Below are 25675 nucleotides of genomic sequence, written 5' to 3' on the forward strand. Positions count from 1 at the left end.
AAACACGGGACCTCCATTTAACGTCCTATCTGAGGGACGTCCCTAGCCGAAGCTAGGTACTCATTTCCACCTAAGTGAAGTGAGGAAAGTCGTATAAAGTGCCTTTCCCAAGGGCACAAGATCGGTGACATGGGCAGGGTTCGAACCCGCGACCTCTGGGGTGTGAGCCGAACGCGCTACCGACTGCGCCACACGACCCCACGTTGTGGTGCATTGCAATAGCATAAATGATGCAGATACATGGGCAAAGAGCAGGGTCAGTACAAAATCACTGTCTTCTTTTCTTGGTCTAGTATAACTCCCATGTACATTATGATTATTCATCCAGTGGGTTGGTATCATGCAGTTCTCCAACAGGCTGCAAGGTGGTGCATTGCAATGGCATAAATGATGCAGATACTAGTACATGGGCAAAGAGCAGGGTCAGTAAAATATCACTCTTCTTTGAGCCTGCTTCTTTTCTTGGTCTAGTATAACTCCCATGTACATTATGATTATTCATCCAGTGGGTTGGTATCATTCAGTTCTCCAACAGACTGCTAGGTGGTGCTATGTCTATATAGCCTCATTGCAATGGCATAAATGATGCAGATACATGGGCAAACAGCAGGGTCAGTACAACATCACTGTCTTCTTTTCTTGGTCTAGTATAACTCCCATGTACATTATGATTCATCCAGTGGGTCGGTATCATGCAATTCTCCAACAGACTGCAAGGTGGTGCTGTGTCTATATAGCTTTATTGCAATGGCATAAATGATGCAGATACATGGGCAAAGAGCAGGGTCAGTAAAACATCACTGTTTTCTATTCTTGGTCTAGTATAACTCCCATGTACATTATAATTCTTTCAGTGGGTCGGTATCATGCAGTTCTCCAACAGGCTGCATGGTGGTGCTGTGTCTATATAGCCTCATGGCAATGGCATAAATGATGCAGATACATGGGCAAAGAGCAGGGTCAGTAAAGTCAAGTATAACTCACATACACAATGTCAATCTTGATTCATCCAGTGCTTTAGATTCATGCAGTTTATCAGCAGGCTGCAAGGGGGTGCTTCTGTACATATATATACCAATTCATTCTTTCCTAGAACTATCGCAGAGTGGAACTCACTGTCACCAAGTACAGTAGGGGCATTGTCAATAGATAGCTTTAAACAATGTCTAGAGCTAGAAGTTCAAGGGTTAGGTGTAACAAGTCGATTGGTGTAATTTAGCCAGCTGCCGCCGCGCAGCGTGCCTGCAAAGCTGGGGTGTAACGCCAGCTATACAGATACAGATACCATGGAATACTAGAAGAATACATGATACAGGTGTACATGCTTTTCAGTATTAGTGGCCTACAGTAGTGTTAATGATTGTCCTCCTCTGTGCAGCATTCAAATATTCAGCAGAATGATTGTAATACTATCCATGTTTTTAGCCTCCAGGTTTCTTAATCCTTAGAATAGATGGATTCGTCTTGTGTACATTTCTAAGAAGCCCAGGTTCTAAGAAGCCCTCTGATCCATTTTAAAACTTAATGGCTCAGACTTGTGATTTAGATTGTGTGATCCACCTTATTTGTAGGCTTGTTTGTAAGTTCCATAACAAAAAGGATCTGGCAATACTATATAGAGGCTTTGAATCAAACTTAAGTTTGAAGAAGGTTTGAGCTAGGTTGGACAGTAATTCGTAAAAGGGCTTTTAAACTCTTTCTTTTTTCTTTCTTTTATACAAGCATCAGTCAGAAATGTGTGATATATGAGAAACAAAGGTCGGCAACAAAACCCACAGGCTCAGTCTTTTTATGGATGGTGTTGTGGGGTTAATCCTAACCATATATGGTGTTTTTTTAGGCTGAATTAGAGATCAGTAGTCTCATGTAAGAAAAATCTATTTTGGTTATTACCTCCGTGTATGGACGTATTGTTTTGGATGTGTGTGTGCATGTGTTTGCTTCTGTGTTCACACAGTTCAGTGATAGACATTTGTGGGAGAATTTTGTAACCACAGACCACAAATAAAAAAGGACAGACACAGGAAATTTGGTCCCAGAAGCTGTCAAGTAGCCAGCAGGATGTTGGTTGTGAGTTTGTTGGCTGGGTGCCAGTGGGAAAATGCATACTTAGATGCAGATAGATAAATTCTCAATAAGGCCACACCAATTTAATTTCTTGGTTAACAGATTTTTCTAGAAAAATAATGGAGCGGGCGGGCGAAAATAATTAAAAATAAAAACAGGCCTAGGCATTGTATTATGGCCCAAAATGATACGATAGGAGCCATGAAGTCAACACACCAGGCTGGTTCAGAATTTAAACAATGAATTTTGAACTTGTAATGATACCACTGCATTGATAGATGGAATAACTGTAAGGAAGAAAAGGACTGTTTTCAACTGTTCAGGGCAAAATATGAGCATTTTGCAGTTGATTCTGAATTTTTTTATTTTTTTTCAAATCTGAAGCGGGCAAATCCGTTAACCAAGAAATTGAATTGGTGTGGCCTAATGAATAAAACAAGAAATGCACAAAAACTGTATATATTTCAGTCATATATGAGAGCTTTGATTTCTTGTTTCTTTGCTTGGCAGTGGCAGCAATTCTTTCAAATTTAAAGTATATCTTGTTTGCCAAACCATTTGTTTTAAAAACCCTGAACACCAATAGGCAACATGTTCATGATATATGATGTCATGATAGAATAACTTTATGATATGAGGGTATTGAAATATTTATGTGTATTATTTTCCAATTTCAAGGACAAAATAGAAGTCATATGGAAATGTGTTCATATTTAATCCATACCCTGTCCCTGGTGCTGAAAACTCATCCAATTCATATTTATGTTTGGTGCTTTATCACTGTTATTTCTGGCTAAGACTAACAAACAATTGCATCTAAGGCCACACCAATTTAATCTGTTGGTTCTCGGATTCGCCTTTTCATTTTTTTCTGATTTGCAAAAAAAAAATTCTGGGTCTGAATCAGCTGAAAAGTGCTCATATTTTGCCCCCAATAGTGTAGTATAGTCCTTTTCTTCCTAGTTGTTACAGTTTTTTCCATCTATCAGTATCAATGCAGTTGTTTGATTAAAAGTTCCAAATTCATTGGTTAGATATAGTAACCCAGCCTTTTGTGGTGACTTCATGGCTTCTATCGTAGCACTTGGGGCTATAATAGGATGCCTAGAACTGTTTTTTTTAAATTTTTTTGCCCTGTAGCTTCGCTATATATTTTCTGAAAAAATCCGAGAATCAACAAATTGAATTGGCGTGGCCTTCACTGCAAACCAAGATTGTATTATTGGATAGAATTTGGTATTACTTGCAAATTGTGACAAAGAAAATAGTAGTGTCCTGGTCTGTTATATACATTGTATAAATTCATGTTGCTAGGTCCAAGGGAAGGATTTCTCCTTGGTGCTGAAAAGACATCCATTGAACATGGATGAAACTGTGCTAAAAAATGGCAGATTTTCTCATCCAGAATGTTTTTTTTTATTTTGCCACCCTGAAATCTGGACACCTTTAAGGCCACACCAATTTGATTTGTTGGTTCTCAGATTCGCCTCTTCATTTTTTTCTGGTTGGAAAAAAAAAGATTCTGCTTCTGAATCAACTAAAAAAATGCTCATATTTTGCCTCCAACACTTGAGGAAAGTCCTTTTCTTTCTAGTTGTTACAGTTTTCCATCTATCAATGCAGTGGTTTGATTGAAAGTTAAAAATTCATTGTAATAGGACGCCTAGACCTGTTTTTATTTTTTATTTTTTTTCGCCCTGTTGCTTCATAATTTTTCCAAAAAAATCTGAGAACCAACAAATTAAATTGGTGGAGCCTAAAGGAAATACACATGAACCAGGTATCTAGCCTGAGTGAGCCCCCTGTTCTATATGTCACCTGTAGTGATGCATACTGGTTCACTGGACTTGGATCCGGACTTGTAAGAATGTTTAGGTTCAAGTCCAAAAAAACCTAAAGTCAAGAACCGAGTCCGGACTTATTACCATAAAAGACCATTTCACATACCCCTTTTCTTTCCAAACCACCTAAAACCTTCCACAGATTGCAAAATCTTTGCTGCAAAATGAAGAAAACATTGCCATCAGGCATCGTCAAGTGTCGGCCTCCATGTTATGTGTCCAAAGTTTCACCCAGACAACATTGTAAGGTTGCCAACATGCAATTTTGTATATGCCATGGTTATAGGTCCGGACTTACAAGTCCGGACCTGAACCTAAACCGCCGGACTTGAATCCGGACCTGAACCTAAAATTGGGTTTAGGTATGCATCACTAGTCACCTGTTGAGCATATCTCCCCAGTCCCACCTCTGATCTTATGTTTCACCTGAAACCCCAGTCTAGCGGCGGAATGGCAACTCTGCAATATTCATACGACATTTTCCCACTTATTGGAAAATAATTTATTTCTGCGTTCCCGTCTCCCCGTTGACGTCGCCGGAATTTCCGTGGAAAGGGCAGGGTAAGACCTTTCACAGTCCAGTAGAAATTCCCGCCTCGATTCCTGAGCCGTCCAGATTACATTATGTACCCCCACAAAAGACCAAACACTGGTAACAGTATGGCATATTGTAGAAAAGTCATTCTGTGCATGTATCATCAAGAAAGTCTACTTAAAGATTAAATATACCACTGTTCAATATTGTTAAGAGTTCTCATAAATTTTTTATCAATTATTGTGAATTTCTTGCATTTTTGCCTCCTACCAAGCAGCATGCATCTAGCAGGAAATTGAAAACAGGAAATGAGATAACCTTTTCTGGGACCTTTCTGGGACCTTTGAGCTAACTTCCTGTCAGTGTATCTAATGTACCTTGAGCATGTGGAAATAACTATAGAAACACAAGCAAACACACAATAAGAAATTAAACACACTTGTCAACAAAATCTTGAGATAACCTTCCCTGGGACCTCTGACCTAACTTCCTGTCAATGTTCCCAACATGCTAGAGCGCCTGGAAATAGCAACAAAAACACAAGCAAACAGATGAAAACACACACCAGAAACAAAAATCTTGACAAGTTCCCTTTGCAGGGCTGGAAATACTGGGTGCATGTGCACCTTAGTGCACCCAAAATTGGAGCTGTGCACCCAATATTTTTCCAAATATTTCTGTACTAGGTAATTTTGTACATATCAAATGTATGATAGCATGCTGGATATTCTTGGCATCTAAGTATCAGAAAAATGATAACATGTTTGTTGTAGTACTTGTTTAAGATTTTGAAGTTAGCTCCCATTTCAGATTTAAGCTCAGAAAAAGAGCAGTGAGTTTTGTTTTATATGGTGTACCCAAAAAAATTTTTGTGCACCTAATTTTTTAGGTTGGGTGCACCAGTGCACCTATTCCCAAAAACGAATAGGTGTCTTTTCTAAGACGAATAGCGAGGCAGCACAATTATTTACGTCGGGACCCGGCGCTGAATACAGCGCCTAATGGCCGCGGCTGGTTGCCATGCCTCTGTGATTGTCACTCTTTAACCTTTTGGGTAAATCCCGGCATACTGCAGAAGTCGGAAAGGCCAAAGGTACAGGATTATTGCAGAAGGTAAAAGGGAAAAAGAATGCTATCTGCCTGCGGGGTGGCACTGGGGAAGAGAAAAATGTGTTTTGGACATTTTTTGAATACACAGGTTGCCAGAAGTTTTAGATTATAAATAAATGGAAGAAAAGAGGAATATGTTAGGGGCTTTGAATCCAGCTACAAATGTATATCTTGTGAAAGCTCTGTAGAGATACATGTAAATGTGTTATAATACTTTGGATCGGGAAGATTGACAGGCAGAATGACAGGTCAAAAGCTCAGACACAGGATTAAGGCCTGGTGGTAACCTTGAGAGTAGGTTGACAGCACGTGGGAGGCTGAGATTGACGGGCAGAATGAGAGGAGTTCAAAAGGTAAGACACAGGAAATGGGGTGAACTTCAAAATCACATAAAGCCAAAAAACGTTACAAGAAATCTGACTGAGATCTCTACTTTCTTGTTTGAACTAAGAATAAGAAAATATGTACTACACAGTACTGTAGTTGCCTCTCACACAACTTATATTTTAGGACAGCCCCATTTTAAAAAGTTAAGTTCAATCACAACTAGAAAGGTAACATTTGCAAATCAAATGCATAGTGTTTACCTTCGTGTGTGGTCTGCTCTGTTAATTCTTACTCAAACACATTCATATATATGCCATTATGGTCAGATAGGAGTCTAAATCCCTCCTGCTATAAAATTGCAACATGATGTAACCCAACACCAGTTACCATGGTGAGAGACAGTCTGGTTCAGTCAGGTCAGAGGTCACTGTTTGGAGAAGAAAAAGAACAAATGTAGCAAAAACAATTTGTTTTCCTTCGGTAAACATAACAAGCACCCACGATACCATTCCAAGATTTTCATAATTTGTCGTGATATGCACTGGACAAAACCCACCGATGCTCTATGCATTTCTACCATGCGCCGTGTGACATTCACCAGTTGTGTAGGTCAGATTTCTTCCACAAAAGTGATACATTGACGTTGATTGCAATGCTTAGCATACACTGGTGTGAAAGAGGGTGTAAACTGGCCCTCTGACATTTTCATTTCGGTTTATTCATACGTCTGTTACTAAGCACGTTATGCATTTTAGACCTTTATTGCAGAGCTACATGTACTTATACAGCTGGTAAATTACGTTCTGTTTGCCCTCTTTTGCTACCATAAAAGTCATAAACTCAATGTAATGTCAACTCTCGCAATCCCTAAGATTGTCACATTTAAAAGCAAGAAGTCAAGGATCTCATTCCTCCGTGAAATAATAAGAGTTTTGATATTTTCTTGTTTTACTTGTTACTAGTAATGAATTTCTTGCTGATTCTGTCTAATACATGAACTACTTTGCCATGAACTACTTTAATTTCTAAAAAATTTGTATGATAAGGCAACAGACATGCATAGTATAGAAGGAAAATGAAGGTAGGAAATGAGACAACCTTATCTGGAACCTTTGACCTAATTTCCTTTCAATATCCCAAAGAACTTACTGAACATCCCTACAGCTAGTAAGTGTTTGAATGATGTTTTGATGTTGTTCCAAGTGCTAATGCACGAACAGTGTAGTCAAGGGAAGTGGCTATCCCCTAGGAGTTGTATTGTATCACTCCCAAATTCACAGTGCACTGTTGTTATTCCTTTACTTCTTACACAAATATAATAAAGGAATATTTTTAGATACCTTTGTTCCATAGAAATTTAAGCTTCAGAGCTTTAGGATACCTTTTGAATGGAATACTTTGTTCTCAAACCTTTTGAGCTACCTCTGTAGTTTATTTTTAAGTTTCCCTAGGATAACTTTGTATTGATATTATTATAACATGGTTTAGTTTCATAACAAATTGTCAATGATGGTTACAAAATTAACTACTAGTACATATATATATATATATGTAGTAAGGAATTTGTTTTTTCAATGCACAATCTATTAGTCTATGAATATGAATTTTTAGGATAGAGTACATCATTTTTGTCAACGTGTCAGATAATGCGTAGAGTTAAGCTGAGTTTGAATAATTTAGGGACCTTGCTAGGCATTAAGCCCATAAAGTACATGTAGACCTTATTGTCAGACTTGAATCAAACGTATGAAAAGGTTGTGATGTTTCCTGACACATGGGAACATGTGCAGTTCCGTCAGGTGTCATTAAAGCGCCTGGTAGTCATGGCAACGAAGCCATGTTTTCGCAAATATTGATAAACAGTGCGTGGTGCTGTCATTTGGAGTATGGCATGCGCAGGTAGGTACCATGAAAAATTATGTTGTTTTCCGAAGGGAAACATATTGTTTTTGCTCTGTTTCTTCTTCTTCTTCCCTTCCAAACACTGACCTCTGACCTGGTCAATGACCAGACTGTCTCTCACCATGGTAACTGGTGCTGGGTTACATAATGTTGCAATTTTATAGCAGGAGGGATTTAGACTCTTGTCACCGTATATGTGAATGTGTTTGAGTAAGAATTAAGGGGGCACACCCCAGTTTATTTGGCGTCTCTATTGGAGGCTGCACACCCTCAAATCTAGCGACCGTATCTGGCGTGGAATAATTCGGAATGAGAATAACTGTATATTGGACGAAAGGATATCTCTTCAGCTACAAGACCAGCTGAGTTTGGTTTCTTCAACCTTTTTAAGTTTGGTAAAATCAACGGAAAAAACATTTTTTTCACTCCAAAATTAATGCCCAAAATTGCGAATTTTCGCGTAGGATAATCCTATAGAAAAAAATTTTCCGGCAGAAATGACTGATGCTGGCAGAAAGACCCAAGCCTTGACTATACTCGAGTAAATTATAAAGAAAATTCTAGTACTGTAATTTTCTAAACAGTCCACGGCGCGAGGGGTTGCAAATGCACCCCTACGAGGGCGCAGAGCGAAATCTAGGTCAAACGGGCGGATTACACTTGGCGCGCAAGGATACCCGGAAGTAAGGTTCGGAGCCAAAAGAAATTTTCACCCCAAAAACACCACTTCCTACACTCTTCAGCCATGTTAATGTTTAATGACACTTCGTGGCAGTTTATGAGAAATGTCACCTCAAACTTGGACCCTCAAAACCCTTTCGTCACTTTTTTACAACGGACTATCACGGACCCCGGTCGCGCAAGAACTGGGGTGTGCACCGTTAACAGAGCAGACCATATGCGAAGGTAAACATTATGCATTTGCTTTGCAAATGTTACCTTTTTAGTTGCATTTTTATTTTATGCAGAATGGTCATATTTAACCTTTTCACTGCTACCTAAACCCATTATGAGCAGTACAAATTTGCTGCCAAATGGCTATTGTTGCAGGCGTAGGGTTAATGATAGCTTATACTCAATTATAATATGTTAAATTCATGTTATATTTAATGCTGTTTCTGACTAGATGTAATCATTGTTAGTTAATGCGGCAAGGATATGAAATTTGCTGCTTGAATATTATTAATATGAATGTGGGCATGAAGCATAATAATGTAAAAAGCCATGTGTCTTGGATATTCATGTCAGGAGCTTTCTTCTTTCTTTTGAAAAAAAAAAAAGTTTGTCAGAAATGACAGAAGGTCTCAAAGATGAAAAATCTTGAGCCCCATCATATCTAGGATGGTTTATGATGTTATGATGCAAGATTTGGCTAGTGTAAGTTCTGACTAGTATTACTCGATAAATAGAACTACATGTAGTATTATTGGATAAAAAGACTAAATGGTTTATTTAATGGTTTATTACCAGTAAATCATGCATCTAGTAACCCATGATCCAATATTCTGTGGGAGGGCTTGGGAGCTAACTTCAAAAGCTTAAACTTTAGTAACTACAACAGAGATTTTATTATTTTTCTGACACTCGTAGGCCAAGAATATCCTGTATGCTATTAAACATTTAATATGTACAAAAATACCTACAAAAATATTTGGGTGCACCAGTGCACCCACAGAAAAAAAATGGGTGCACAGCTCCAATTTTGGGTTCACTAAAGTGCACATGCACCTACATGTAGTATTTCAAGCCCTGTACAACATATTTCATTGCTACCTTGATTTAAAGTCCTATCCTACTTCAAGTTCTAGAAGCCAAAGTTTTGTCATGGTCTATCTGACAAGGCATCTGACATATCTCTAGAGCTTCCTGGCTAGCAATTTCATTGCTTTGCCCTTTGCTGAACTATCTACCGTGATGATCTCCAAAGCAATTTAGAAATGCTACCATCGAGGTGACCAGGACCCCGCAAGTGACATGGAATTCTTTCGCAAGAGGTGATGTTCAGAAGGTGGATTGCCTGGCATTACATGACATATTGTACATGTCTACATGACATTTGAAATGTGTGGGCTGCAAATATTTGCCCTGTATTGACTGTGCTAGCATCCACTTACCAAGGAAAGTGTGTGTGTATACATGTATATGTGTAAACTTAAGTTATATCTAGCATATGGGGAAAAGTTTAGAATTTGTATTTCAAAATTTTAGCATGTACTCACATCTGTAATTCTGGAGTTTGTAAGGTTTTTACCTTCTGTTTTTTGTGTGTGTTTGTGTGTTGGTGGAGTTACCTTTGCAAGTTACAGCACATAAGGGTAGGGGGAATTACCTAACCGCAGACCACAAGGTCAGGCACAGGGAGCTAGGTCCCAAAAGCTGGAAGGTGGCCCAGGAGTCAGTTGGCCTTGGATGCTCATTAATAATTATATTAGATATTCGCAGAAACTTTAAATGTTCTTGTAGAAGATGTCGTTTTGTCATTTGCTTCGGGATTTTAGACTGATTTTGACAAACCTTCTGCTGCATGGATCATTTCTTTGATTTACCTTTTTAATGTCAATTTTTTTAATTCAACCCTTTTTCTGTATTGTTTGGAGTCTTGAAAAATCAACTTGGTAAGAATTGCAACTTGAAGGTGAAACAGTGTGCAGTGGCATTTGAGCCAGGAGCACCTGGAACTGATAGACCTAAAGTCAATGACTTGGACCAAACGTCTGTCACCATGGTAACTGGAGCTGTAGCAGACACCGTGTGGTATTAGATTTTATTATGTAGCAAGTTTTAGGGACTGGTCTCCATAGATATGTGTTTGAGTAAGAATAAACAGTGCAGTAGTTTGTCTTCTTCTTCTTCAAAGTACATGTCAAACTTCATTAGGTTGAAGGCTCATGACAGTGGGGGGGGGGGGGTGAGGTGAGGGGGTGGTCGCTTTCTTGTAAGTTTGTATGGGTGAGTAAGAGGAGGGACCCAGCTCCTCAATGGGCAGGGGGCGGTACTCCCTGTCCGCCACCCTGCAGGTGGGTAGCGGTGAGTACCCGTACTGTGAATGGGAGACTAAAGGTTATTTAGGGCATTTTTGAATGCTTGTAGGGTCTTGGCTTTGACTATGTGTTCTGGAAGTTTGTTCCAGTCTCTGACTGTTCTTGGAAAGAATGAGTTTAAGTGGTAGTCTGCACGCGAAAATGGAGGGTGGAAGGCAAGACTGTTTTCTGTGCGTGATGCAGTTGACAGCCCTTTAGTGACAAGAGGCATCTGTGTGGCTACGATATTGTTTGTAATTTTGAAAAACATGATCAGCCTAGCTCTACGCCTCCTCTCCACAAGCAGGGGCCATTCAAGTGAAGACAACATATTTGTCACACTAGACTGGCGTCGGTAACGATGAAGGGCAAAGCGTGCCGCTCGTCGCTGTACTGCTTCCAAGTTACGAATGTTGTTTTGTGTGTATGGGTCCCAAACGGTTTGACAATATTCTAGTAATGGCCTTACGAGGGTCTTGTATGCTCGTGCCTTAACTTGAGGGTTTGATATGTTAATGTTGCGTCTAAGAAAGTTTAAAGTGTTATTTGCTTTGGTGGTCACCCTGTCGACATGACCGTCCCAGCGTAGGTCTCCAGGAATGTGGACGCCAAGATACCTGACGGCACTGACATGTTTCAGGACATGCCCGTGCAAGGAGTAATCGTAGACGACGGGACTCCTTTTCCGGGTGATAGTCAACACTTCACATTTGTCCGGATGGAAGTCCATCATCCAAGCCTCACCCCATTCCGCCAGTGCATCAAGGTCACTCTGGAGCTTCTGTGAATCCCCCAGGCTTGAGACGGTCATGTAGATCATCGTGTCGTCGGCAAAGAGACGAGCTATAGAGTTTAAGTTGTCAGTTATGTCATTAATGTAGTATAAAAATAAACATGGCCCGAGCACAGACCCTTGCGGTACTCCAGAAATAACATCAAGTTTGCTGGATTCCGATCCCTCAACAACCACAGATTGTGTGCGTTGACTAAGGAAGTCTTCGATCCATCCCCTAGTTTGGGGTTCAATACCATACGATTTGAGTTTCTGTATAAGGCGTTTATGGCCCACTTTGTCGAAGGCCTTCGAGAAATCTAACACACAAACATCTGTTTGAAGGCCTTCCTGCATGTTGTTGGGGTAGCTAGACCATATGAAGGTTAACGTGATGCATTTTTTTTTAACTTTGACCTTTATTTCTCCATTTGTGAGAGAAGAAAAATCAAAGGTAAGAATTGCGACTTGAAGGTGAGACGGTGTGCAGTGGCATTTGAGCCAGGAGCAGGGTAATTACCACACTGGGAACTGATACACCTAAAGTCAATGACCTGGACCAGATGGCTGTCACCATGGTAACTGGTGCTGTAGCAGACACTGTGTGGTATTAGATTTCATTATGTAGCAAGTTTGAAGGACTGGTCTCCATAGATATATATTTGAGTAAGAATAAACAGTGCAGTAGTTTGTTGGGGTAGCTAGACCATATGAAGGTTAACATTTTTTTTTTACTTTGACCTTTATTTCTCCATTTGTGAGAAACGAAAAATCAAAGGTAAGAATTGCGACTTGAAGGTGAGACGGTGTGCAGTGGCATTTGAGCCAGGAGCAGGGTAATTACCACACCGGGAACTGATACACCTAAAGTCAATGACCTGGACCAGACGGCTGTCACCATGGTAACGGGTGCTGTAGCCTGTAGCAGACACCCTGTGGTGTTGGATTACATTATGTAGCAAGCTTTGAGGGACTGGTCTCCATAGATAATATTGTGTTTGAGTACTGAATAAACACTGAAACAGTGCAATAGTTTGTTGGGGTAGACCATACGAAGGTTAAGTTAACATAATGCATTTTTTTTACTTTGACCTTTATTTCTCCATTTGTGAGAAACGAAAAATCAAAGGTAAGAATTGCGACTTGAAGGTGAGACGGTGTGCAGTGGCATTTGAGCCAGGAGCAGGGTAATTACCACACCGGGAACTGATACACCTAAAGTCAATGACCTAGACCAGACAGCTGTCACCATGGTAACTAGTGCTGTAGCAGACACCCAGTGGTGTTGGATTACATTATGTAGCAAGCTTTGAGGGACTGGTCTCCATAGATAATGTGTTTGAGTAAGAATAAACAGTGCAGTAGTTTGTTGGGGTAGCTAGATCATATGAAGGTTAACATTTTTTTTTTACTTTGACCTTTATTTCTCCATTTGTAAGAGACGAAAAATCAAAGGTAAGAATTGCGACTTGAAGGTGAGACGGTGTGCAGTGGCATTTGAGCCAGGAGCAGGGTAATTACCACACCGGGAACTGATACACCTAAAGTCAATGACCTAGACCAGACAGCTGTCACCATGGTAACTAGTGCTGTAGCAGACACCCAGTGGTGTTGGATTACATTATGTAGCAAGCTTTGAGGGACTGGTCTCCATAGATAATGTGTTTGAGTAAGAATAAACAGTGCAGTAGTTTGTTGGGGTAGCTAGATCATATGAAGGTTAACATTTTTTTTTACTTTGACCTTTATTTCTCCATTTGTAAGAGACGAAAAATCAAAGGTAAGAATTGCGACTTGAAGGTGAGACGGTGTGCAGTGGCATTTGAGCCAGGAGCAGGGTAATTACCACACCGGGAACTGATACACCTAAAGGCTGCAGAGAAGGTCAGAGAAAAACCCGGGGAAGTGTAGCCAACAAAATGCCAGTCTCAACGTGCAGGCATTTTGCATGGTCTGACTGTGAATGGTCCAGACTGTGGGTGATTCTGATGCCTCTGGGCTGTGACATACATCAGTATTTAGGGCTCGAAATTCATTTTTGGGAATAGGTGCACTGGTGCACCCAACCTAGAAAATTGGGTGCACAGAAATTATTTTGGGTGCACCCACACAACATCTTCTTTTATAAAATGAAATAGGTATTACATGTATGTAAAAAAAACTAATACCGGTATGTTTCATTTCTAAAGAAAAGTACTACAACGATAATTTTATTATTTTTCTGATACTTGGATGTTAAGAATACACTGTATACTAATGCATTTAGCATCTTTTTTTATTCTTTACATATGAAAACGTAAGAAAGTATTTGGGTGCGCTGGTGCACCCACAGGAAGAAATTGGGTGCACAGCCCCAAATTTGGGTGCAGTAAGGTGCACATGCACCCAGTATTTCCAGCCCTGGTATTCGTACATGTTTGTACATTGTCAAAATTTATGATGCTGTAATGGATATTATGAATAACACAGGAATCAGTATGTGAAAATGTGCCAATCTGCTGAAAAAAAGCACTGTTCAAATTAAGTCGAAAAAATTGTCAACTTTACACAAATATCTAGGTGCAATATTGTACCCACAGTCAAAAATTAGGTATGAACGATTGTGGATGAATGAATGCCATTGAATGAATGAATGAATGAATGAATGAATGAATGAATGAATGAATGGATGGATGGATGGATGGATGGATGGATGGATGGATGAATGAATGAATGAATAAATGAACTTTATTGCTCAACAATTGTACATGTATAAAGCTAATCTTCCCTATATGATTATAATTTACATGTATATCTACAAAATATCATTGATAACACTGTGACTTACACAAACACTTAGTATTCCATTAGCTTTGCTACTAAAACAAATTTTATAATCATGGTAATTTCCTTCTCTTTTTTGCTGTTTCTATACTTTATTTACCTAGTAAGTATTTTTGTTGGGGGAGGGGGGTATGAGGCTTGGACCAACAGTTAGTGAATGTTATGACTGAGGTTGAAGCATTTTCAGTACTTACCATCCCTTCCCCATATGTTATGAGCCACTTGTACTAAATTTAAATGTGACATTTTGGTAATAGATGTACCAAATCCCACCCCCTGCCCCTGTATTAATTTACTCCGCTCTACCGAGTCAGAAACATTTCTGCTTAATTGGCTGTCAGCTGAGTGATGCGTACGCCGTTTTTCGGGTTCCACGTCCACTCCAAGCCCGCGGCTCGTGCCCGTTTTTAAGTCGGAATTGATCTCTGACACCGCGATCAGAGCGAAGGCTAATGGAGTGGGCACTTTCGGCTGTCTTCCCCAATGTTGTTACAGCTATTATGGATGTTTTGCCGGCGAGCCCGGTGTACCTATGACCTTTAGGTGTGCTATAAAATGGTATTTTGATAGGAGGGAGATCAGTTTTCAGTTGACTTACTCTGATCTGTTAGGGGCAGCAGACAGAATTTTCAACCCTACAGCGGCCGAGAAAGGTAACATTACAGCTTTATATGTCTGTAGTTTTTCAATGTATTATATTCTACAGCATAGAATCTGGGAAAGACATTTGTAGTTTTTTGGCACTTTTTGCAGGCATATGTTGGACTCTTTTGTATGTGTTTGTGTATTATATGTTGGAGGATGCATGGTAGGCTAGAAAAGGTTGTGTTGCTCTTTTCATTCAGGACTGGGGTAGGATTATGAGGGGTAGTTCAGTTTGTGCTTGGATTTTTTCAAGACAGAGTGAGAAAAAAAGGCCAAAGCATCCTATGATAGCCCCAAATGCTACATTTATGACCTGTAAAGTCAACATACATGTACCAGGCTGGTTGATATTATATTGATAATTCAAACAATGAATTTGATAAACCACTGCATTGATAGATTATAACAAACTATAACAACTGTAGGGAGACAAAAGTTGCTTCAACTGTTGGGGCATTTTGCATTTGTTGAGCATTTTGGAGTTGATTTAGAACCAGAAATTTTTGTCTACATGATTTTTTTTTTTTTGCAAATCAGAAAAAAAATGTGGGCGTATCCGAGAACCATTTAAATTGGTACTGCCTAGCTTATATTGTTATTCTGTAGCCATTTTTGTAGCACTTTAAAAAATGCACGCTGTAACAGTTTTTGGCAGAATGGTCATTAATCGCATGTTTTATTCAGTACAGAAGTGTACTCAACACTTTAATGTTGATGGCTAGTGGGAGGCGTCGGTGGATATGCGAGATGGTTAGAAAGGGATTTGATACGTTTGACCTTGGCAAATTCTGGACAGGTAGCCAGTTACTGTAAGGCCACACCAATTTAATTTCTTGGTTAACGGATTTTTCTAGAAAAATAATGGAGCGGGCGGGCGAAAAAAGAAAATTAAAACAGGCCTAGGCATCCTTTTATGGCCCAAAATGGTACGATAGGAGCCATGAAGTCAACACACCAGACTGGTTCAAAATTTAAACAATGAATTTTGAACTTTTAATGATACCATTGCATTGAAAGATGGAATAACTGTAACAACTAGGATGAAAAGGACTGTTTTCAACAGTTCAGGGCAAAATATGAGCATTTTGTAGTTGATTCTGAATTTTTATTTTCATTTGCAAATCAGAAAAAAATGAAGCGGGCGAATCCGTTAACCAAGAAATTAAATTGGTGTGGCCTAAGCCATCTTTTTTTTATAAACGGCAAATATTTTACCCCATAGATTAATAGCATAGGATATATTTTCTTGAATGTTTTGAGTGCCATCTTTCCCAAAAATTGAAATAAAATAAGTAGAATGTAAAATAAAACTCTTAGGCTACTTATTAATATAATAATTCAAAATAATAAGGGCTAACATAGTGAATCTGTTTCAGGTGGGTTCTAGATACTTATCAAATTACCAAAGGAAAACATAATTGTTTTTACTCAGTTTCTTTCTCTTCTTCTTCTTCTCCAAACAGTGACCTATGACCTGACCAATGACATGATTTGTTGATGTCTGTCACCGTGGTGACTGATGTTGGGTTATATAATGTTGCAATTTCATGGTCTGCTCTGCTCCTGTCACCATATACTAGTAGTACATGTATGTGAATGTGTTGTGAGTAAGAATTAACAGGGCAGACCATGTCCAAAGGTAAACATTATGCATTTGCTTTGCAAATGTTACTTTTCTAGTTGAAAAGTGTAATTTTTAAAGTAACTTCATGTACTTAAACCCCCCTCCCCCACTTTCCTAAAATAGCTCACCATTTTCAAAGTTGTTTTTGAGATGTTCTACTCTAAAAGCTCCCAAGCACTAATCAGAACAGCCTGGTATAGAAGTCAGGAGGCAGAGAGATGTTGTCTGAACGTTTGAAGAGGGGAGGCGAAAAAGGAATCAGCCTTGAGTGCTGTGCAATCATCATTCTGCCGCCTCCGGGTTTCAGGGAAAACTAGAGCTGGATTGACGTCAGAAGTCATATTGACAGACACGTGGAGGAGGCTACAGTGTGCTAGACCTGGGCTTTCAAACGGTCTTCATTAGTTTGGATGATTGGCCCGCCAATACATCAAAAGGGAGAGAAAGGAGGTGTAGAATATCAAGGAATAAAAATAACTGGCTTCTTCTGTGTAGAGAAAAAAATCTGGGTTAAAAGTGAATTCTACATACATGTTTGAAATATATCTAGAAACCAAGTTCAAACAAAATTCATTGTTTGAGAGAAAAGAGGTGAAGGATATTAAAAAATAAAAATAACTGGTTTCCTCTGTGTAGAGAAAAAAATCTGTGTTAAAAGTGAATTCAATTCTGCATACATGTATGGAATATATCTAGAAAGCCAAGTTCAAACAAAATTCATTGTTTGAATCATAAACCAGCCTGGTATTTTTACTTCCTGCTTCAAAAATCGTACACGTAGCTTTTGTTTTTTTTCCTTGTCACTTCATGATATTTTTTGTCACTAAAAGTAAGTAATGTACATAAAAACACTAGTACTGCAGATAGATCTAGAGTAGACATTTTTTTAATGCTGTTTTTTTTTTACTCTTTTTAAATGCTGTGTCTGGAAATTTGGCATGAGTTTGTTGTTGTTTGTAGTAAAAGTCAACAGAATCTTTATAACCTTTATTCAGCATCTTGGACTCTTACACAATCATATGTAAAAAAAGTACAGTCATATTATATTTAATATTTTCATGCAATGTTTGAGCAAGGCTTCTGTCAAAGAGATGCAACATGTGAGCAGTCTTGATGAATAGGCAGGTTAAATGTTGCATAAAGTGTGATACTTTGGGTACACAGCAAACCAACAGAACAGACAAAAGCAAGTCTTTATTAATGAAATTCAACATGTGAGCAACTAGGCAGGTTAAAACAATGAATACTATATATCATAAACCAACATGTGGGTCACAAACTGACACAAAAGACCAAAGCGCAATCTTAATGAAATTTAAGCTGTAAACGATGAATAGTAATATCATTGTATTTTGGGTAAGTTAAGGCCATACCAATTTAATTGCTTGGTTAACGGATTTTTCTACAAAAATAATGGAGCGGGCGGGCGTAAAAAATAAATAAATAAAAACAGGCCTAGGCATCCTATTATGGCCCAAATTGGTACGATAGGAGCCATGAAGTCAACACTGCCAGGCTGGTTCAAAATTTAAACAATGAATATTGCACTTTTAATGATACCACTGCATTGAAAGATGGAATAACTAACAACTAGGAAGAAAAGGACTGTTTTCAACTGTTCAGGGCAAAATATGAGCATTTTGCAGTTGATTCTGAATTTGTTTTTTGCAAACCAGAAAAAAATGAAGCGGGCGAATCCGTTAACCAAGAAATTAAATTGGTGTGGCCTAAGATATCATAAATAAACATCTACTAGTATCACATGGTAACTGACACAAAAGATAGAACCAAAATCTTAAAATAAGTTAAATAAAGTAATTCAACATGTGAGCCAATAGGCAGGTTAAAATAAATAATAATAACATTTTTGGCAAGTTCAGATATCATAAATCAACATGTAGGTCACACGACGCGCCGACACAAAAGACCAAAGCGAAATCTTTGATTACGCCTGTACGAGGGGAATTGGTTTTGCCGGTGTGTATGCTAATATCCCCCTGAAGGCCTTTGGCATTTACCTGTGGCGGTGGCTCCAGTGTGACAGGTATAAACGCCTCAGCTGGACGGCCATGCTCACATAATCCCCGACCTTTTGTCAACTAAACCCTCGCAGTTCCCCGAGAACTGTTCCTTTGTTGATGGTAACATTTCCTCTAGACTAGAGCACCACAAGGAGGGATCTAGAGAAAGGTACTTTTAATTCAGATACCTTTTATTACCTTTACCAAAAGGTTACGTTTTTGGTAGCATTTGTATGTATGTATGTATGTAATACTTTGTAATACTATGTACAGTGTGTGTGTACATGTATGTGGTTTAGTACAATAACTCAAGAAGCTATGGATGGATTGTCATGAAACTTGGTAGGTGGGTAGGTCTTGATGAGACCTCCAAATGATGAGATTTTTGGCCACCTGGTGTCTCATTCAGATAGTTCTATCCCTTACAAAAAGACACAATACACTCTGTAAGTAGAGCGTTTATGTCAAACTAGTGCGTCGTGAGGATTTTTTTTGCTGGAGGGCAATTTGTAACTGCTTTTTTCTGGCAGCTTTGCTCAGCTGTGTGTGTCTTGTTGTGCATGTAGCGTCGAAAAGGCTATTTGTAACAGATACAAAACCATGCTTGGTAATTTGAAATTTGTAAATATGTAACATCCAAACAGGATAACTTTATTTCAAGTAATTAAAATATTTGTTGTGGGTGGGTTATTGCATGAATAGCATTTTTTTCTCTGTTAGCTAGACATTTATGTATATTATGCAGTGCCACTCATTTATTTTTCTGGCATGTGAAGGGTTAGGCCACACCAATTTAATTTCTTGGTTAACGGATTTTTCTAGAAAAATAATGGAGCGGGCGGGCGAAAAAAAAATAAAAATAAAAACAGGCCTAGGCATCCTATTATGGCCCAAAATGGTACAATAGGTACCATGAAGTCAACACACCAGGCTGGTTCAAAATGTAAACAATGAATTTTGAACTTTTAATGATACCATTGCATTGAAAGATGGAATGACTGTAACGAGTAGTAAGAAAAGGACTGTTTTCAACTGTTCAGGGCAAAAGATGAGCATTTTGCAGTTGATTCTGAATTTTTATTTCTATTTGCAAATCAGAAAAAAATTAAGCGGGCGAATCCGTTAACCAAGAAATTATATTTGTGTGGCCTAAGGCCTGGGAAAAAATGTTGTGTTTGCAGTTTCAGTCCTAAAAAAACAAGGGTGAGTAGCTATAGGTTAAGGGGATTCTCTTTTTCGGTTTGGCTTAAATGATCTGATTCAAATCCAGGTCCAGGTCCAGAGGATCAGGTCCAGGTCTGAACCTAAACCTAGACTTGATCATAGTATCACAGTAAAGATAAGGTAGGACTAAACTGAATATCATATTCTGGAGAGCGAGACAAAAGCATGGGGCTCTTAGACTGATTGATACAAATTTAATTATGTTTAAATGGATTGGAATGGTATACCAATAGTTATTTTCAATGCCCAAGCATATATGTATGAATTTAGGCAAATTATTTTGAATCTTTCACTGCCAGATTACTTAAGATGTCAAAATAAAAATGTCTATATTTTTACTTCATTAGTCCAAAGAAAAAAAAAATTGGATCATGGCTTAAAGGTTGTTATGTTTACTGAAGGAACATTGTTTTTGCCACATTTCCTCTTCTTCTTCCTTTCCTAACACTGACCTCTGACCTGGCCAATGACCTGATTTGTTGACGTCTCTCACCATGGTAACTGGTGTTGGGTAACATATTGTTGCAACTTTATAGTAGGAAGGATTTATACTCCTGTCTGACCATGTAAGAATTAACAGAGCAGACCATGTGCACAGGTAAAGCATTATACATTTCCTTTGCAAATGTTACATTTCTAGTTTTTTTTTACTCACCTCTATTTCAAGTCAGACCAGGTTCAGCCAAACTGGTACCCACCCCTACTCTTGACCATTACTGGATTATCCCTAGTTATAATGGCTCTGCCACCCACCAATACTTAATGGATTACGCTCATAACTGAGTGAGATTCCTAAAACACCCCTTATCAGCTATCACAGGGTTGTTGCAAACTGATATGAAGCAACTGGTATCCACATGTTCAGTCATGTATATATGTGCTATTTTAAGCACAAAATGGTACACGTTAATTCATCAAAAGACATCCGGTCATGTAATCTCAGTATGATTGTTGGGGGTGTTGGGAACCAGCTGGGAAGTTTCCAAAATAACCTTTAAACATTATCCTGGTTATATAATCAAAGCTGTCAAGTACCAAGCCAAATCAAAGGTTTGTCCCAAATCATTTAAGGCCATACCAATTTAATTTGTTGGTTCTCAGATTTTTTCAGGAAAAAGATGAAGCGACAGGGCGAAAAAAAAAATGAAAACAGGTCTAGGCATCCTATTGCAGCCCCAAATGCTACGATAGGAGCCATGTAGTCAACACAAAAGGCTGAGTTAATATCTAAACAATGATTTGAACTTTTAATCAAACCACTGCATTGATACATTGAAAAACTGTAACAACTAGGAAGAAAAGGAATTTCCTCAGCTGTCGGGGTCGAAATATAAACATTTTTGAGCTGACTCGGAACCAGAATCTTTTTTTTTTTTGCAAATCAGAAAAAAACAAAGAGGCGAATCCAAGAACCAACAAATTAAATTGGTGTGGCCTAAGTATTGTACACACAAATGTAATTTGTTGGTTCTGAAATTTTGATTTTGAACTTTTAATGAAACCACTGTATTGATAGACGGAAAAACTGTAACAACTACATTGTAGTAAGACAAGGACTTTCTTTTTCAACTGCTCGAGTTCGATGCAGAATCTGAATATTTTTTTTGCCAGTCACAAAAATTGAAGCGAGAGAGTCCGAGAACCAGTTGATTAAATTGAAGTGGCCTAAGCTTTAAGATAAGATTTAAAGTGGTCTAAGCTTAGAAATATTACCCAAATCTCAGACCCTCCCTCCTGTCCATGTTTTCAAGGCTACAAGTCAGTATGATGACCTTGATGCTTTTTCGGCAACACCTATCTGTACTGGAGATCAATATGTTTACTAAGTGGTACTACAGACCCCCTGCCCATGATTGACATGATGAATGTTCCTGTCACAGATAAATACACCACTAGGATTCATCACAAACCACAGTTAAAGGCACCCAGAACGATTTGTGCAGTAAAAGTGGATTTTCAAAGTCAATTTCTGGTCATTTTTTTTATGTAGTACAAAAAATGTAAGTTGGAACAACCCCATCAATAGCATACTGATAAGGCCACACCAATTTAAGTTCTTGGTTAACATATTTTTCTAGAGAAATAATGGAGCAGGCGGGCGAGAAAAAAAATAATAAAACAGGCCTAGGCATTCTATTGTGGCATTCTATCATCCAAATGGTAAGATAGGAGCCATGAAGTCAACACACCAGGCTGGTTCAAAATTTAAACAATGAATTTTGAACTTTTAATGATACCACTGCATTGAAAGATGGAATAACTGTAACAACTAGGAAGAAAAGGACTGTTTTCAACTGTGCAGGGTAAAATATGAGCATTTTGCAGTTGATTCTGAATTTTTTTTGCAAATCAGTAAAAAATGAAGCGAGTGAATCCGTTAACCAAGAAATTAAATTGGTGTGGCCTACATTGTAACTGTGAGGCAAAAATGTGATGTCATTGATGGTATATGGTTGCATGTTTCATATTGTAGGCTGAATCTAGTTATACATGTATTTTGGTGGTACCAAAAAATAAAGTGGCTAATCACATACCTTCTTTTGGTGCTTTTCAAGTATGATTGTAAAAAAATGTGCTTCAAAATGACTCGCATACCGTACATGTCAATACTATTAGATTTAGACAGAATTTCTCATCCAGAAAATTATTTTTGTTTTCCTGCCCTGAAATTGCATTGGATGCCTTTAAGCTATCTTCTGTCAATTTCCCCTTGTCATAAACACACAGTTAATACCATCAACCCAGGGTAAGAGCCTTTCAAAGGTAATCTGTTTTTATTGCAGTTGGAAGAGATATAATCTGGTTCATGTAGGGGGTCTGCAGTAAGTGATGTTGTTGCTACAATGTACTTGCAGGTACATGTAAGTAGTAATAGAGGATTATGTTGGCAAGATTGTTGCTTATCTTATAACATATTAGTGAAACAGGAACTACATGTATGAGGTATGTGTGTTCTTCAGTGTTGTTTTTTTTGTTGTACCTCTTTGTACTCAGTTCTATTATTTCTGGAAAAGACTTAGTTTAAAGGAGCATTTTTGCACTGAAAATTGAAATATTTTAGTTTAGAAATCTTCATGTGATTTACTTCCACTTTTCAACATATTTTTATGCAATTATCTTACATTTCTGACATTATGGTTGGCACTAAAACAGCCCACGCGAGGTACACCCAGTTTGTGGTACCACCACAAAATACCAGAATGTAAACAAACCTGCCTTTTGAACATATGAGTAAGGGTAATATTCCTACACTTTTCTGAATGGCACTTATTTGCAATGAAGCAGGAAAAACTGTAACAACTACTTGAACTAGGAAGAAAAGGACATTCTTCAACAATGGGGGCAAAATATGAGCATATTTGAGTTGATTCAGAACCAGAATTTTTTTTCTTTTGCAAATAAGAAAAAAAAAGAAGAGGCAAATCCAAGAACCAACAAATGAAATTGGTGTGGCCTTAAATATATCTGTATGGCTGAAGTCAAATACATGACTAGATACAGTAATATTGTAGTGGGTGGGAAACTGTCTACAGACATCAGTTCCAGCTCTGTGCATTCTCCCTGTCAGCTTATATCCACAAATTACTTCTCCAAGAGCAAGTCACTGGTCTGGAAGAGTGCTTCGATTTATTGGTTTTTTTATATAAGGTTGTTGTATAAGGTGTCATAGAAGTGGTTTAGGATGGTCAGATTTTTTTGTTTCCGAGTCACGACTGGAAGATGATATTAAGAACATTTTATGTACTAGTATATTATGTTTCATAGAATATGGTTGCTTGCAAAATTCCTTTATTTGTATATCCCCTGTTTTAGAAAGCACAAACTCTTTAGCATTTGTCAAGGCAATAACTGACAGATCATTTAGATGTATTTATTATATAATAAATTTTGTTAAGATAGAACAGAGATAGACCAAGAGTTAGTTCGGCCTAACAAAACCTTCTACCTGTTACATAAGTGTAACAAACAATTATTATATCTTGTTTACCTAGCTTTCATACTGTCAATTACAGATCATCTACACCTTACTAGTAGATGTGTTTATTGAAATCTTTCTCTTTTGATTTTTCTTTGAATATGACGGATATACAAGAACCAACAAAATGAGATACATGTACATATATAGTTCGGCTTAACAAAACTAAACCTGCTACCTGTTACATAAGTATAACAAACAATACAATGTATTATTATATCTTGTTTACCTAGCTGTGATTGTAGGTTGACAATTTTTGATGCAAACTTCTGGCAATAACATGTCAACTACATGTAGATGTGTTTTATTGACAGAGATCTTTCTGTGTGAATTTTTTTCTTAGAATAGGATGGAAATACAAGAACCAAAAAGTTGAATTGGTGTGGCTGTACAAAACTGGTTCCTGTTTTATAACTAAGTGTAATGAACAATACAGTATTATATCTTGTTTACCTAGCTCCAAACACAGGTTGACATTTAATACAAACTTTCTTTAGAGTTATATATAGCCACGAGTTATGAGTTAGTTCACAGATGGCTTTGTATTTCTGCATGTTAAAATTTCTGACATTTCTGATGGAGATACAATATATCATACACGACTTGTTTTGGAGTCGAAGCCATTTTTTGAAGGTTCGTGAGGCCACACCAATTTAATTTGCTGGTTCTCGGATTTGCCTCTTTGTTTTTTTCTGATTTGCAAAAAAAAAAGATTCTGGTTCTGAATCAACTCAAAAATGCTCATATGCTGCCCCCAACAGTTGAGGAAAGTCCTTTCCTTCCTAGTTGTTACAGTTTTTCCATCTACCAATGCAGTGGTTTGATAAGAAGTTTTAAAAAGTTATTGTTTAGATATTAACCCAGCCTTTTGTGTTGACTTCATGGCTCCTATCATAGCATTTGGGGCAATAATAGGACGCCTAGACCTGTTTTTATGTTTTTATTTTTTTCATCTTACCGCTTCATATTTTTTCTGGAAAAAGTCAGAGAACCAACAAATTAAATTGGTATGGCCTAAGCATTGTAATTTGTTGTAAAAAGCCAAAAGTGGGTACCCACAGTGACATGTAGTATCTGTGGTTACGAAATCTCCCCCTCCCATCCAATCATTCTTAGACTAGTAGTACTGTGCATTCAAAAACCAACAAACACACACGAAAACACACGAAAACACTTCATATTTCTTCTGGAAAAATCCGAGAACCAACAAATTAAATTGGTGTGGCCTGACCCTGCTCTGCTTAACTGGCTCCCACGGTTTAGACAATGGGAACCGACATTAGCCCTGGGGTGACGGGAGGGGGGATGGGTGGCCAAGCACAAAAGTACGCCCCAATAATGTCTCTGCACATTGTTATATAGACCAACCCTACGGACACGAAACCAGTCGAGCTGCTCTGTCCTACAACTTAACAACAGTGAACAGTACTGGAGATATTAGGGTGGGACTGTTTATGCATTGTGATATATCTATAGGATACATTTTATATGAACTACGTCACGTGCATTTCGTAATTCATATCCTGTATTACATTGCTGAAGCAAGTAGCCGTCAACAATCGTCACCAAAGGCAAGAAACGTACTGCGTTATTTATATTAAGGATCTAAAAGACAGTGTTTACCATATTATGCTATTCGATACTTTACAATTAGACAAGTTATGTAACTCATTGTAAGAAAATGTCAAAGCAGGACATGTTTAAACACTTGATGTCAGAGACATGCAAGAACGAATGTACATTATGTACAGTAGACAAACTATGTAATTATGTTTCCAGATGCTTCAA

At 38.2% G+C, this 25675-nt stretch overlaps 1 protein-coding gene across 2 annotated transcripts in view; it reads left to right on the top strand.

The window, feature by feature from the left end:
• Nucleotides 1-25675, top strand: part of LOC109478647 (mediator of RNA polymerase II transcription subunit 15-like) — a 46894-nt gene that overhangs the window by 4616 nt on the left and 16603 nt on the right. The gene's annotated exons all lie outside the window — the stretch shown is intronic.

Source organism: Branchiostoma belcheri, unplaced genomic scaffold, assembly GCF_001625305.1.
Source record: "Branchiostoma belcheri isolate BF01 breed outbred unplaced genomic scaffold, Haploidv18h27 scaffold1, whole genome shotgun sequence".
Lineage (NCBI taxonomy): Eukaryota > Metazoa > Chordata > Leptocardii > Amphioxiformes > Branchiostomatidae > Branchiostoma > Branchiostoma belcheri.